General features: G+C 44.0%; 1 non-coding gene across 1 annotated transcript; it reads right to left on the bottom strand.

Annotated features, from left to right (window-relative positions):
* Positions 1-7,222: 7,222 nt before the first annotated feature.
* On the bottom strand, positions 7,223-7,362 carry LOC132532584 (small nucleolar RNA SNORA48). Its single transcript, XR_009544520.1, has one exon. It is a non-coding gene; the product is annotated as a small nucleolar RNA SNORA48 (small nucleolar RNA).
* Between the last annotated feature and the right edge of the window lie 7,663 nt (positions 7,363-15,025).

Here is a 15,025-nt window from a genome sequence, read left to right as displayed (position 1 = left end):
AAGATCTGCTTCACTGCTTGTGAAGTGACCCCCCTACAGATGGGGAGCGGGGGCTCAAACTGGGATCCTTAAGCTGGTCCTTGTGCTTTGTGCCATGTGGCTTAACCCGCTGTGCTACTGCCAGACCCCTGAAAGTCTTTTAAATAGCCATTATGCTGTCTCTCCAGCCCCCAAATATCCATTTTATAAGTGTTGGCAAGAAGTTAAAAAATTATGGGGCCAGTAAAATAGCCCGGTGGGCGACTCAGGTTTAAGCTTGGCCCCCACCACAACAAAGGAAGGCACAATGCTGCGGTCTCTTTCTCTACTTTTTTCTGCCTTCTTTGTCTCTAAAATAAATAAAATAAATAAATGTAGTGCATGCCAAACCAAACTACATAGCCATGTGTCAGCCAGTTTGCAGGCTCTTTTTTATTTCGCACCTTCAGAGGTGGGCCTGTATCTCATGTCTAAATATTCAGCCAGTAGACTCTTTAAAAAAGATTTTTTTTTTGAAGAGGTATTTATTTTACAAGAGAGACAAAAACACTGCTGCAGAGTAAAGAGTAAACCCCGATGTCATACGCTTGCAAGTCCTGTGCTCTGTTTGCTGAGCCACATCCCTGGCCACTCCAGGCAGCTTCTTCCATCTGACATGTTTCTGCCTTAAAAAAAAAAAAGTTGTGGCTGCTTTCTAATTGAATTTCTGGGTCATATCTGTAAGAAGTTTGCAGAATTTTCTAAAGCCTTCTTTGTAGTTGGCTGTTGACCTCAGCTGAATCAGACATGTGTTCCCAAAGATTCCCCCCCACCCCCACACACACACTTTTGTTGTAATATTCTTAATGATGCATTCTGACTTTTTCACTCTGGTTTCTACACATTTGTCACCACTTCTGCTTTTGGATCTTCATGCTGGAAAATCTGAGGCTTACATGGAAGATTGATTTTTAATGCCCCTCGTGTTGTTTTTCGGCTGTAACATTTGCATGCAATTATGACATTTTAAAAATAGGCAACCACGGGCTTTGTGGGGGGGGAGAAAGAAAGAAAGAAAGAAAGAGAATCTTCTGGGCAGATGAGCAAATGGAAAGGCTGGCCTTTAATTTTGTTAACATCCCAATTACATCATGGTAACCTTTGGGACAACTTCTGTCCCTTGTAATGCAGCACCTGGCATTTGTTCCAAGGATAGGGACCAAGCCTGGTGGAGGGACGCAATCCTTGCTCAGTCCTGGAGAGCTGGTTGGACAGTCTTACATTTACTATTGGCCAGTAGAGGTCACTATTTCAAAGTTATCAATAAAAAAATGATCTGCAGTTTGCACCACTCCTCTAATTAAAGGGAGGTTTTATTTACAATACTGGTAGGAGGTGTTTCTATTTATTTATTTATTTATTTGCCTCCAGGGTTATTGCTGGGCCTCGGTGCCTGCAATCTGCTATCCTGGCAGCCATCTTTTCTACTGGATAAGACAGAGAAAAATTGAGAGGGGAGGGGAAGATAGGGAGAGAAAGACACCTGCAGACCTGCTTCACCATTTGTGAAGTGACCCCCCCCTGCAAGTGGAGGGGTTCAAACCTGGATCCTTGTGCAGGTCCTTGGGCTGCATATTATGTGCGCTTAACCAGGTGCACTACTCTCTGGCCCCCTGGTAGGAGGTTTTTCTAACTTATACTTTTCTGTATTTTCAAATGTTATTTTAAAATAATGATTTTTTTTTTTTTACGGGACAGAGAGAAATTGAAAGGGAGGCAGAGATGGGGAGAGAAAGAGAGACACCTGCAGCACTACTTCACTGCTCATGAAGCTTCCCTCCTGTAGGTGGGACTTGAACCCAGGCCCTTGTGCATGGTAACTTGTGTGCTCAACTGGGTGAATGACAGCCAGGCCCCCATGAAAGAATTATTTTTGTGAATTACAATTGGAAGTGCTGATGGTGCGAATGGGCTTCTGTAGACAGTTGCTCATGGAGTGATACCAGCCACCGTTCATTGAGCACTTAGGTATGTGCTGGACTCTGTGCTCAACATTGCCCATGCACCATCTGTCTCCAGGGGATGTGTGAAGTTGTCCTCGACTTTCTGGAAGAGAGGAGCCTGAGGAAAGAGAGATGATTTGCCTAAGAACACACAGTTTGAGGAGATGAGATTCAGGTGCAAGTGCTCGCTTCAGAGTCAGATTCTTGCATTTCTTACATATTTCTTCCCTCTGAGAAGGACTATTTTTAGCAGCCTGAAGCTGCAATCACCAAGAATGTAGGAGAGCATTATGCATTTTTGAACCAAAACCTTAGCATTAGCTTGCAGGTTTTGCCTTTTCAAATTTTGAACTGATAGTTGCCTGAAGAATGGAGGTTAGACTTCTTGGTGTTTTTCCGAAAATGAGAACTGTGAAGTTCCATTAGGTTTTGCATGAAAACAAGCTTGAGCACTATATTTTCTCCCGAAGTCTCAAGTGTAAGACCTCATTAGTAAGTAAAACTTGCTAACAAGATTTTCTTGTTTAAGACTACAAGTCCAAATGAGAGTTGCCAAACTTTTTAATAAGGAATAGGCTTTGAATAAAAAGATGAATCTGTTTCAGTGAACTTTCATTTATTCATGTTCTAAGACATGAATAAATCACCAGCATTTTCCATAAATGTGGAGAGTTCTGAGAAGACAGCTGTGCTCATCACCAAATAATGACCCCTAAAGGGGTCAAATGAGAGCAGTTAGAAAAGGCTTTGTATCTGTGAGGCTGCTCTAAAAGGACACTGGGTTCTGGAATCTTACTAATTGGCCTGCTGTGCTACTTGTCTGTCATTCTTATGTCAAATTTTTTAGTGTCTTGTGGTTGCTATTCACTATAATTATTATTAGAACAACAACAACAACAAAAATAAATAACTCAAATTATCCCTTTAGTTCCTCTTAATTAACCAATAAGAAGGGAGGGGTTGTTTTTGTTGTTAGCAAATATTTAACAAGTTTTCAGAGGGATAGCAAGTAGCCCAAGGGAGCTAACTGTCACTAGTGGAGCACAGACCATGAGTATGAACAAATGTCATGTGTGGTGAGTGCTCTGAAGGACAAGCAGATAGCAGATAGTGGGTGGGAATTATTTTATTATTATTTTGTCTGCTCTGGGACTTTCTGTATGTACTATCCCAGTGCTACTGGTGTGTGTGTGTTTTTTCCTTAAGTGTGTTTTTTTTTTGGGGGGTGGGGTGGGGGGGTGGGCAGTGGTGCACTGAATTAAGTGCACACAGTACTAAGTGCAAGGACTCCTGCAAAGATCCTGGTTTGAGCCCTCCATTCTCCACCTGCAAAGGGGATGCTTCATAAGCAGCGAAGCCTGCAAGTGTCTCTCTCTTCTCCCCCTTTCTATCTCCCCCTCCTTAATTCATCTCTGCCCTATCCAATAAAAATGGAGAAAAAAAATTGGCTGCCAGGAGCAGTAGATTTCATAGTGCTGGTAGCAAGCCCCAGTGATAACACTGGAGGCCAAAAAAAAAATTTTTTTTTTTCCAGAAATGGAGAGGGAAGGATGATAAGGAGAGATAGAGAGACTCTGCTATAGACAGCACTGCCTCACCATTCTGGAAGCTTCCTCCCTGCAGCTCCCTGAAGGCAGGGACCAGAGCTTTGCAGCCACATCTTTGAAGGCACATGACTTGGTGATGTGTACACTTCAGTGGTGTACCACTGCCCGACCTCCTGGGATGATTGTTTCATTTAAAACTTTTCAGATAGTGAGAGAGGGAGTGACAGAGGGGAAGATGCTACAGCACTGTTCCTCCATCCATGAGACTTCGCCCAGTGCCCCAGTGTTTGTGGCTCAAACCTAGGGCTTCACCTGAGGTAAGGCGTGTGGCCTATTGGGTGAGCTATGTGCCATACTCTGAGATTCCATTTTAGATAGGAGCTAGGGAAGACCTTCCTGATCAGGTGATGTTTGGCCAGAGGCCTGGGCGAGGTAAAAGATTATATACACTGGGGAGAAGACCCTGCATCAGGAGTAGGCCTGGTAAATTCAGGGGACAGCACAGGGCACCATGGGGAGGGGTAGAGCGGGAGGGAAAGGAACCATACCACACCAAGAAGCTTGGGAGGCGACCTTAAGGGTTTGTTCTTCCTTTGAATCAAGGGAAGCCACTGGGAAGTTCAGAGCACAGGAGTAACATGGGGGGGTTGTGGGGGGGGTGTGGCAGTATGAGGTCTTGGACTTTAGCCATTGGCACCTGGAGATGGTAGAGCCATTGGCATTCATGGATGGTAGAGCCGTGCTATACTGCCTTTCTCTGTGCATGTCCCAGCTCCCCTTTGCTAGAAAAAAATAGAAAATTGGGCTGGCGACACTGCTCAGTGATACAGAGCATAACTTCATGAGTAGTAAGGCAATGATGCAGGTCTGTCTCTCTCTCTCCTTTCCTCCCTCCCCCCTCTCTTTTCAATTTCTCTCTGTCTCTATTAATAAATAAGCAAAAATAATAAAAATTAAATAATCCTTGGATAAAAAGAACTGGAGCCATCATTTCTTTTTATTTTGTTGTGAAGATTTTCACTGGGGCTTCATGCCTTCATAATTCCTCTGCTCCCAGAAGACCAATTATTTACTATTGTTGTTATTGGCCTCTTTCACCAGAGTTCAACTCTGCCTAATGCCTCTGACATGAGAGTCTTTTTGCATAACCATTATGCTATCTCCCCCACCACACCACTTATTAACCTTTTTATTTATTCATTTGTTTATAGACAGAGGAGAAACAGAGGGAGAGGCAGAGAGAGGAGAGACACCGCAGCACCACGTAACCACTTGTGAAGCTTCCTCTTTGCATGGTGCTCCATTGTGGTGTCAGGGACTTGAACCCAGGTCCTCAGACATAGTGAGCTCACAGTATTGCATTTTACTCTCAGGCACACACATTCCTAAACTCCCAAAAGATGAATATGGGATAATCACATTCATACACAGAAGTTGAAAAATAAGAACAGAAGGGGGAACACAAAGCAAAACTTGGACTTGGCTCGGTGGATTGCACCAAAGTCAAGGATGCTGGAGTTGGAGAGGGGGCAGGGGGAGGGCTCGGTGGACTGCACCAAAGTCAAGGATGCTGGAGTCGGAGAGGGGGCAGGGGGAGGGCTCAGGTCCTGGAACATGATGGCAGAGGAGGACATAGTGGGGGCTGAATTGTTATGTGAAAAATGGAGAAATGTTACGCACGTACAAACTATTGTATTTTTACTGTTGGCTGTAAACCATTAATCCTCCCATAAAGAAAATAAAAGAGAGGTAAGAAACAAAAAACATACAAACAAAAAAGCAAATTTCCAAACTTAAAAAAACCAAGATGTCGAGAAAAGAGTTGGATACGTGCTTTCCTTTTAAGGAAACTTCCTGCATGACCTCACCATTGGCCTACATCTCATTGGTTAAAGGGTAGTCACCTGGACATAGTTTGCTGCAACAGAGTCTGGAAAATGTGTTTTTGTGGCTATGTGTAACTCCTAACTAAAACAAGAGTCCTGAGGTCAGGTGGTGGCTCACTTAGTAAATAATATATTAACATGTACAGAACTTGGGTGGAAGCCTCTGGTCTCCACCTGCAGGAGGTGGAGCTACATGAGTGGTGGAGAAGTGCTACAGGTGTCTCTCCTCTCTGCCTCTCTTGCCCCCTTTCTCTCACTCTGTCTCTCATCCTCTGTCAAAAATAAAATGGCCACTGAAAGTGGTGGAGTTGTGCAGGCACTCGCCTCCAGTAATAATCCTGGTGGCAAGAATTAATTAATGTAATTAAATAGGTGTTCTGTTATTGGGGCTCTGAATGTTAAGATAGGCTGTCAGATCCTGGTTCAAGCCCCCAGCTTCCCACCCGTAGGGAGGTCACTTCACAAGCGGTAAAGCAGGTCTGTGGGTATCTGTCTTTCTCTTACGAGAACCATTTAAAGAAAATCAGAGATGCAAATAAAAATTGTAGTGGAGGGTGTCGGGCTGTAGCACAGCGGGTTAAGCGTAGGTGGTGCAAAGTGCAAGGACTGTTGTAAGGATCCTGGTTCAAGCCCTGGCTCCCCACCTGCAGGGGAGTCACTTCACAAGCAGTGAAGCAGATCTGCAGGTGTCTATCTTTCTCTCCCCCTCTCTGTCTTCCCCTCCTCTCTCCATTTCTCTCTGTCCTATCCAACAACAATGACAGCAGTAACAACAACAATAATAACAACAACGATATACAACAAGGCAACAAAAGGGAAAAAATAACCTCCAGGAGCAGTGGATTCATAGTGCAGGCACTGAGCCCCAGCAATAACCCTGGAGGCAAAAAAAAAAAAAAAAAAGATAAGCTGTCAGTACTCTTTTCCAGAGCTTGAAGATTTATTTTTACTTTTACTTTTTTAGTATCTTTATTTATTTATTAGATAGAGACAGTGGGGAAATCAAGTGGGGAGGGGGTGGTAGGAGGAGAGACAGAGGGACACCTGCAGCCCTGCTTCACCCTTAGGAAGCCTTCCCCCTGCAGGTGGGGACTGCGGGTTTGAACTTGGGTCCTTGAGCACTGTAATGTGTGTGCTCAACCAGGCATGCCACCACCTAGCCCCTGAAAATTTATTTTTTAAATATTTTATTCTAGGTGGGTGTGTGTGTGTGTGTGTGTGTGTGTGTGTGTGTGTAGGACAGGACATGCAGTGACAGGGAACATAGCCAGGCCCTCACATATACACAGAGCATGTATTCTACCACTGAGCCCTCTCCCAGATTCCTATTCTCTATCTCTCTGGGAGTATGGATCCGGGGTCGTTGTGGGTAGAGGTTCAATCTCTTTATCTGTCCTGAAAATACTTTTTATGGGAAAAGTAGGCTAATAGCTCAACTAGTACATTAGATTTGAGTTGTTGGGATTGCCAGTTTTATTAAAGGAAAAAAAAAGTGTCAGGCACATATAATGCTGGGGCCTGAATTGAACCCAAGCCCAATATCCTAAATTCTATCTTTCATTAAGTGACAGATGTGTAATATATATTACTGGTAAGTGGCAGGAACCATCCAATATGGCTTACTATCAAATTAGACAACCAACCCAGCTTTCTCAAAGCCAACTGTGACCCACCTGGCCTCACAGCAACCAAACTGTACAGAGGACATTTATCATTATACTCCTGCCAAGAGCATATGTTATACTCGTCTACTCAAAAGCAAGCTTCCATACTTTTCAGTCACTACACTTTACAGGGTATTTGTAAGACCAAGAAAGAGCACTTTAACTTATGTGTCCTAGGCATGAAACAGCTCTGGCCACTGATCCAGGCATCAAGCTAGGATGAACAAAGGACTATCTACTCTGCCCCTGACTGATATAAGACAACACCACCAGTGAGGTGTCTCTTTGCCCAATGCCAGGGGGTCCAGATTCCTGTAGTTTGATTTTGGATAAAATGAGTTCTAGTTTTATCTCTGGAGTATCTAGTTGTATGGCTTGAAGTTAAGATTCTATCATTAAAACATCTATTTCATATGCAGGAAAAAATGAATTGGCATTAAATTTAGGTTCAATAATTTGTTATTTATTTTAATATCTTTACTTGTTTATTAGATAGAGTTGGCTAGAAATTGAGAGGGAAGGGGGAAATGGAGAGGGAAAGAGACAGACACCCTGCTTTACCACTTGTGAAGCTTTCCCCCTGTAGATGGGGACCAGGGGCTCGAACCCGGGTCCTTGAGCATTGTAACTCATGCACTCAACCAGGTGCACCACCACCTGACCCCAATTTAAATTTCGTCCTATGTGCCCTTAAACAGGTGTGCCTGGCCCCCTAACAGAACATTTCTGTATACTGTGAATTTCACAGTAGATGGATAATCAGGCTGATGATCCTTAAAAGCAGAGTTGCTTCTAAATGAAGCTTCAGATTGTTCAGACTGTCTCTAAGAAGTTATGTGGCTGGGGAAGTCAAGTTCAACCATCATCTTCCCCCCTTCCTGTGCTTTCTCTTACTTGATGGCCTCACCAAGCTGGGGTGCCAGGAGCTCTCCTGGGCTCCTTTCTCTCCTTCCTCCCACATTCCAGCTGCATAGCCTGTTATTTCTACCTCTTAATAAGTGCTTTCTGTAACAGCTTCTTCTCACCATCTCCACAGCTCTAGCCTAGATAACTGAACCAGCTCCCCAGTCAAGTCTTCTGCCTCCAGCCTGGCTCCTCCAGTGCAGCCTCCCCCACTGCAAGTCGGAGCAGTCTTTCTAAATCACCAATCCAACCATGTCGCTCTTAGCCTCAAGTCTCCTGAGTGACCCTGGCTTTAGAGAGGCAGGAACTGTGGGGCTGGGAGGTGGTGCACATGTTACAGTGCACGAGGACTCCGGTTGTCAGTGGTGAGGCAGGGCTGCAGGTGCCTCTCTTCCTCTCTAACACCCCCTTCCCTCTTGATTTCTGACTGTCTCTACTCAATGAATAAAGATAATTTTCAAAAGAGAGGTGGTGGGGGCTGGGCGGTAGCGCAGTGGGTTAAGCGCACATGGCGCAAAGTGCAAGGACCGGCTTAAGGATTCCGATTTGAGACCCCGGCTCCCCACCTGCAGGGGAGTAGCTTCATAAGTGGAGAAGCAGGTCTGCAGAAGTCTTTCTCTCTCTCTCTCTCTCTATCTTCCCCTTCTCTCTTGATTTCTTTCTGTCCTATCCAACAACAATGACATCAATGACAACAATAATAATAACTATAACAATAATAAACAACAAGGGCAACAAAAGGGAAAAAAAAGCGTCCAGGAGCAGTGGATTTGTAGTGCAGGCACTGAGTTCCAGCAATAACCCTGGAGGCAAAAAAAAAGAGGCAGGGATTGTCTTATTTGCCATTGTAACCCTAGAACTGACCACAGTGCCTGGTGCCCAGTCAAACTCAGTGAATTGCGGTTGGATAAATGCCTCAGACAATAATGTGGAGGAAGGAGCTGTTGAATAATGTGCAGGCCTTCCACAGACCCAGGGAGACCTGAAGACAGTGGCTAAAAATGCAAGGAGGGGGGCACATGCTCTGTATCCCTCCATCCTAGCCAACTATATTGATTTCCCCCCTTATATTGGAGGGTTAGTGGTTTACAGTACCGTTGTTGATACATGGGTACGGTTTTTAAAAAGATTTTATTGGGAGTCGGGCGGTAACTCAGTGGGTTAAGCGCAAGGACCGGTGCAAGGATCCCGGTTCGAGCCTTCGGCTCCCCAACTGCCGGGGAGTCGCTTCGCAGGTGGTGAAGCAGGTCTGCAGGTGTCTTTCTCTTCCCCCTCTCTGTCTTCCCGTCCTCTCTCCATTTCTCTCTGTCCTATCCAATAATGATAACATTAATAACTACAACAATAAAACAAGGCAACAAAAGGGGGGGAAACAAATTTAAAAAATGTTAAGATTTTTTAAAAAAGATTGTATTTACTAATAGGAAAGATAGGAGAGGGAGTCGGGAGGTAGTGCAGTGGGTTAAGCGCACGTGGTGCGAAGCGCAAGGACTGGAGTAAGGATCCCAGTTCAAGCCCGCAGCTCCCCACCTGCAGAGGAGTCGCTTCACAGGCGGTGAAGCAGTTCTGCAGGTGTCTTTCTCTCTCCCTCACTGTCTTCCCCTCCTCTCTCCATTTCTCTCTGTCCTATCTAACAATGACAACATCAATAACAACAACAATAAAACAACAAGGGCAACAAAAGGGAAAATAAATAATATAAAAAAAATTAAAAAGAAAGATAGGAGAGAGAAAGAACCAGACATCACTCTACTACATGTGCTGCTGGGAATTGAACTCGGGACCGCATGCTTGAGAGTGCAGTGCTTTATGTACTGTGCCACCTCCTGGACCACCATGGATACATTTTTTTCCATCTTAACATGGTAGGTGTCTGCAAAACACATTCACCAGGCCAGGTGAATGCACCTGGTTAAGCGCATACACTATAGTGTGCAAAGGCCTGGTTCAAGCCCTTAGTCCCCACTTGCAGGAGAGAAAACTTCAGGAGTGGTGAAGCTGAGCTTCAGGTGTCGCTCGTCTCTCTCCCTTCTATCTCCTCTCACCCTCTTAATTTCTCTCCGTCTCTGTCCCTCTCCACTAATAAATAAAAATGAACAAAAATACTACCCATTCACTCCTAGCCTAGGTCCTCCTCCACCGTCATGCACCAGGACTCCATAATCCTCCATCCCTAAAATTCCCCCTCCCCGCCTCCCCAGGGTCATTTTCTTTAGTGCAATGCACCAAACCCAGTCCCAATTCTACTTTGTGTTTCCTCTTTCTGTTTTTGTTTCTCAAATTCTGTCCATGAGTGAGATCACCCATATTCTTCCTACTCTTTCTAGTTTATCTCACTTAACATGATTCTTTCAATCTCATTCCAGATGAGGTGCAGAAGGTGACTTCATTATTTTTAATAACTGAGTAGTATTCCATCATGTATATTTACCACCACTTTCTCAGCCACTCGTCTGTCGTTGGACTAAGGAGATGAATTGGAGATGGGAAGTGACCAGAAGGCAGTTTGGTGCAGGAAGAAAACTTGCTAGCCCTGATGGAGGAAAGCAGAGTGAAGAGCAGGGAAAGGCTGGGTGTCGGCAGCTTGCCCTGTGTGGTGCAAGGCATTCCCTGTCCTTAATGGTAGTTTCTGCAGACAAAAAAGCCAGAATGATCATGCCATGGAGTTAGACCTCCTCCTCACTCATTACTACCCAACTGCTACTCCAGAAAATTTCCATGGGTTTACTGCACAACACTTTACCTGTAGGTAAACAGAAGCAGACTTAATATAGACAGAGACAGGGGAAATCAGTTCAGTGGTGGAGCATTGGACTTGGATGCCTGAAGCTCCCAGTTCCAGCCCTGGTATTGCATGAACTGGAGTGAAACTCTGGTTTATATCTCTGTGTCTCCTGCAACATTCATATGCAATACACAAAATAAGTCAAATGCTACTGAGGACAGTAAGATTTGATAGCTTAAAAAGGTAACAGTATTAGTCATCCATAGAGAAGAAAGGACCTATTGTTTATGGAAGCATAGTGGCCCACCTCACCTACAACAGAACCAGAACATTCTTTACACAGATGACCCTTCCTTTTCCTTCCTCTAGATTGCTTCCATGGTCCACTTCTGCCTGGGCCCATGCAGAATTTCAAAGCCCACCTCAATAAGCCCTCCCGTAGGCAGCCTGCTTCTCCTCTGAAACCGGTACTAGACACACAAAGCCCTGCTTAGGAGTGTGTGTGTGTGTGTGTGTGTGTGTACTCATTGTATTTCTAGGGCTAGACTGCAGACCCCTTGCAGACAGACTTTCTATGTAGGTGGAAGATAGGCCACTGTATGTCAGTGTGAATGCATGTACAAAAGTGAACTGTTGGGAGTCGGGCTGTAGCGCAGCAGGTTAAGCACAGGTGGCACAAAGCGCAAGCACCAGCGTAAGGATCCTGGTTCAAGCCCCCGGCTCCCCACCTGCAGGGGAGTCGCATCACAGGCGGTGAAGCAGGTCTGCAGGTGTTTATCTTTCTCTCCCCCTCTCTGTCTTCCCCTCCTCTCTCCATTTCTCTCTGTCCTATCCAACAACAATGACATCAATGGTGACTACAACAATAAAACAGCAAGGGCAACAAAAGGGAATAAATAAATAATAAAAAAGAAAAACAAAACAAAACAAAAGTGAACTGTTCAAGTGTTGATAGCCAAGGCTAACACAAGCAGACGCAGAGAATAGGATGGGACTGTTGCTGTGCTGAGTTCTGGCTCATGGTGGTTCAGGGTGCAAGGTAGTGCAGAGCTTCAGGTATTAACTTTTTATTTTGCATAATCATTGTGCTATCTTTCCCCATATGATTATTCTGATTATTATTATTTCTGATTTATAACATTCCCATTATAGAAATACATGATTAAGTCTATACACACCACTATTCATTGCTACGCTTATTTCCAAACATTAATTAAGACTATCTATACCTATATGTTGAGAATATTGTGGAAAATAGAAGACTGGACATGTACTCCTGAATCTGTTTGAAATGAATTTTCTTTTATTTATTTTTTATTTTTATTTATTTTTATTGCTGTCAGGGTTATTGCTAGATCTTGGTGCTGGCACTGTGAATCCACTGCTCCTGAAGGCCTCCCCCCCCATTTTATTGGATAGGACAGAGAGAAATTGATAGGGGAGAGGAAGGCAGAGATGGGGAGAGAAAGATAGACACTTGCAGACCTGTTTCACCACTTGTGAAGCGACCCCCCCTGCAGGTGGGGAGTGGAGGCTCGAACCTGGATTCTTTCGCTGGTCATTGCATTATGTGTTATGTGTCCTTAACCTGGTGCACCACCACCTGCCTCCCCCCCATCTCCCTTTCCGCTCTCAATTTTTCTCTGTCCTAGCCAATAAAATGGAAAAAATGACCACTAGGAGTAGTGGATTTATAGTGCAGGCACCCAGCCCCAGCTATAACCCTGGAGGCAAAAAAAACCAAACAAACAACCCCCCCTACCAGAAATGTGCTACTCCCCCAGTTTCTTTATTTCTTTGTCCTCAGATTGTCCCCAGCTCTTAGTTCTGACAGCCAGCCATTCATCTTTCCTCTGTGCTTTGCTGCTTCCAGAGTGTCAGATGGAGTTATGCATTAAGGAGGCTTTTTGAGTCTGGCTCTTTTTACTAGAGTAATACATTTGATTCATCGTGTTATTATGCTTATCAAAATGCATCTACATTATTAGTAAGTAGTAGTCCATCCTGTGGATATAACACAGCTTACTGGTTCTGCTGTTTCTTCAAGGGACACTGCAGATAAAGATGCCACAAACTTTCATGTAAAGGTTTTTGTTTCACCTTAGGTATTCATTTTGCTTGGGTAAATACTGCATGTGCTGCCGGAAATTGAACTGAGGACCCCATGCTTGAGAGTCCAACCGTTCATCTACTGCACCACTTCCTGGACCACTTTTTTCCCTTTTTGTTGGCCTTGTTGTTTATCGTTGTTGTTATTATTATTGTTATTGCTGTCATTGTTGTTGGATAGGACAGACAGAAGTTGAGAGAGGAGGGGAAGACAGAAAGAGGGAAAGATAGACACCTGCAGACCTACTTCACCACCTGTGAAGCAGCCCCCCCTCCCCCCGTGCAGGTTGGGAGCCAGGGGCTTGAACCGGGATCTTTACAATGGTCATTGCACTTCGCGCCACATGCACATAACCCGCAAGTTGTGAGAATTCTTTATTTAGCTTAATACAAGTCACTTGTTCAATACATACCTTACAAATATTTTATTTCAGTGTGTTCCTCATCTTTTTGTTTTATTTTTGGCCTTTAGAGTTATTGCTGGGGCTTGGTGCCTGTATCACGAATCCACTGCTCCTGGAGGCTATTTTTTCCCCTTTTATTGTCCTTGTTGTTTTATTGTTGTTGTGGTTATTATTATTGTTGTTGTTATTGATGTCATTGTTGTTGGATAGGACAGAGAGAAATGGAAAGAGGAAAGACAGAGGGGGGAAGAGAAAGACACCGGCAGACCTGCTTCACCATCTGTGAAGAGACCCCTTTGCAGGTGGGGAGCCGGGGGCTCGAACCATCTTTTTGTTTTCTTAACAGTTCTTGTGTTCTTTACAGAATAAAAATGTCACTTTTTTATATTTATTTATTCCCTTTTGTTGTCCTTATTGTTTTATTGTTGTAGTTATTATTGATGTCGTTGTTGTTGGATACGATAGAAATGGAGAGAGGAAGACAGAGAGGGAGAGAGAAAGACACCTGCAGACCTGCTTTACCACCTGTGAAGTGACTCCCCTGCAGGTGGGGAGCCAGGGTTCAAACCGGGATTCTTATGCCGGTCCTTGCGCTTTGCACCACCTGCGCTTAACCCGCTGCGCTACCGCCTGACTCCCAAAATGTTAATTTTTTAATGAAGTTCAATATAATGATTTTTTTTTTACTTTCCTGGATTGTGCTTTGGGAATCACATCTAACTGCTGTTTACTTAACCTGAAGTCACAAAGATTTTCTTCTAGAAGCTTTAGCTTTCCATTTTGATCCACTTTGAGCTAATTTTTTTTGCAAGACATGTATGGCAGAAGTTGATAGCCTTCTTTTTTTTTTTTTTTTTCTGCATACTTGTGTGGGGCTAGCTGTCCCAGCACTGAGCACTGTTTGTTGAAAGGCTCTTCTCACTCTCCTGAATTATTTTTGTACACGGGACAGAAACCTACTGGCAATAAGGGGGTCTCACAGAATGTGAATTATTCTGTTCCACTAATGTGGGAGTGAGTGTGTGTATGTGTGTTGCCAAAACCACACTGTCTTGATTGCTATGAACTTTAGGGTAGGTTTTAAAAACAGGTAAGCAGTTCCCTCCCTCACTTTTTCTTTTTCAAGATTTGTTTTGGCTATTCTAGTTCCTTTGACTTCAAATAAATAATAAGATCAACTTGCTGCTAATTATTTAAAAATACATAAATAAGTTTATTTATTTATTTATTTTGCCTCCAGGGTTATCACTTGCACTATGAATCCCTTGCTCCTGGTGACCATCTTTTTTTCCACTGTTGTTGCTGTTACTGTTGTTGTTGGATAGGACAGAGAGAAATTGAAGGGGCGGTTAGAAAGGGGGAGAGAAAGACACCTGCAGACCTGCTTCACTGCTTGCTAAGCAACCCCAGGGGCTCGAACCGGTATCCTTGCACCAGTCCTTGCACTTTGCATTATGTGTGCTTAACCTGGTGCACTACTGCCTGCCTCCCACCCCTATTTTATTTAAATGTGGAGCTGGGGAATGAATTCTGGGTCTCATGCTGAGAAATCTCAGTCCCTTTTTTTTTTTTTTTTCTTGAGAGGAAAACATATAAATCTGAGAGACAGCACAGCACCATTCGACTACCCATGGAGTTCTTCTGGATGCCTGGATTCCTGTGGTCTGATGCTATCAAGCAGAGGGGCCGAGCCTGCCAAATCGTCATCCTATGATCTGCCTTCAAAGAAAGCCCTACAGTGCTGTGAAGGAAGGCCAGACTTTGAACTTGGGCAGTCTTTTAAATTTTAATAACATCATCCTTTAAAAAAATTCTTTATTTATTAA

The sequence above is a fragment of the Erinaceus europaeus genome, chromosome 13 (assembly GCF_950295315.1).
Source record: "Erinaceus europaeus chromosome 13, mEriEur2.1, whole genome shotgun sequence".
NCBI lineage: Eukaryota > Metazoa > Chordata > Mammalia > Eulipotyphla > Erinaceidae > Erinaceus > Erinaceus europaeus.
The sequence above is the reverse complement of the archived record's forward strand: the minus strand, read 5'-3'. Positions and strand labels throughout refer to the sequence as shown.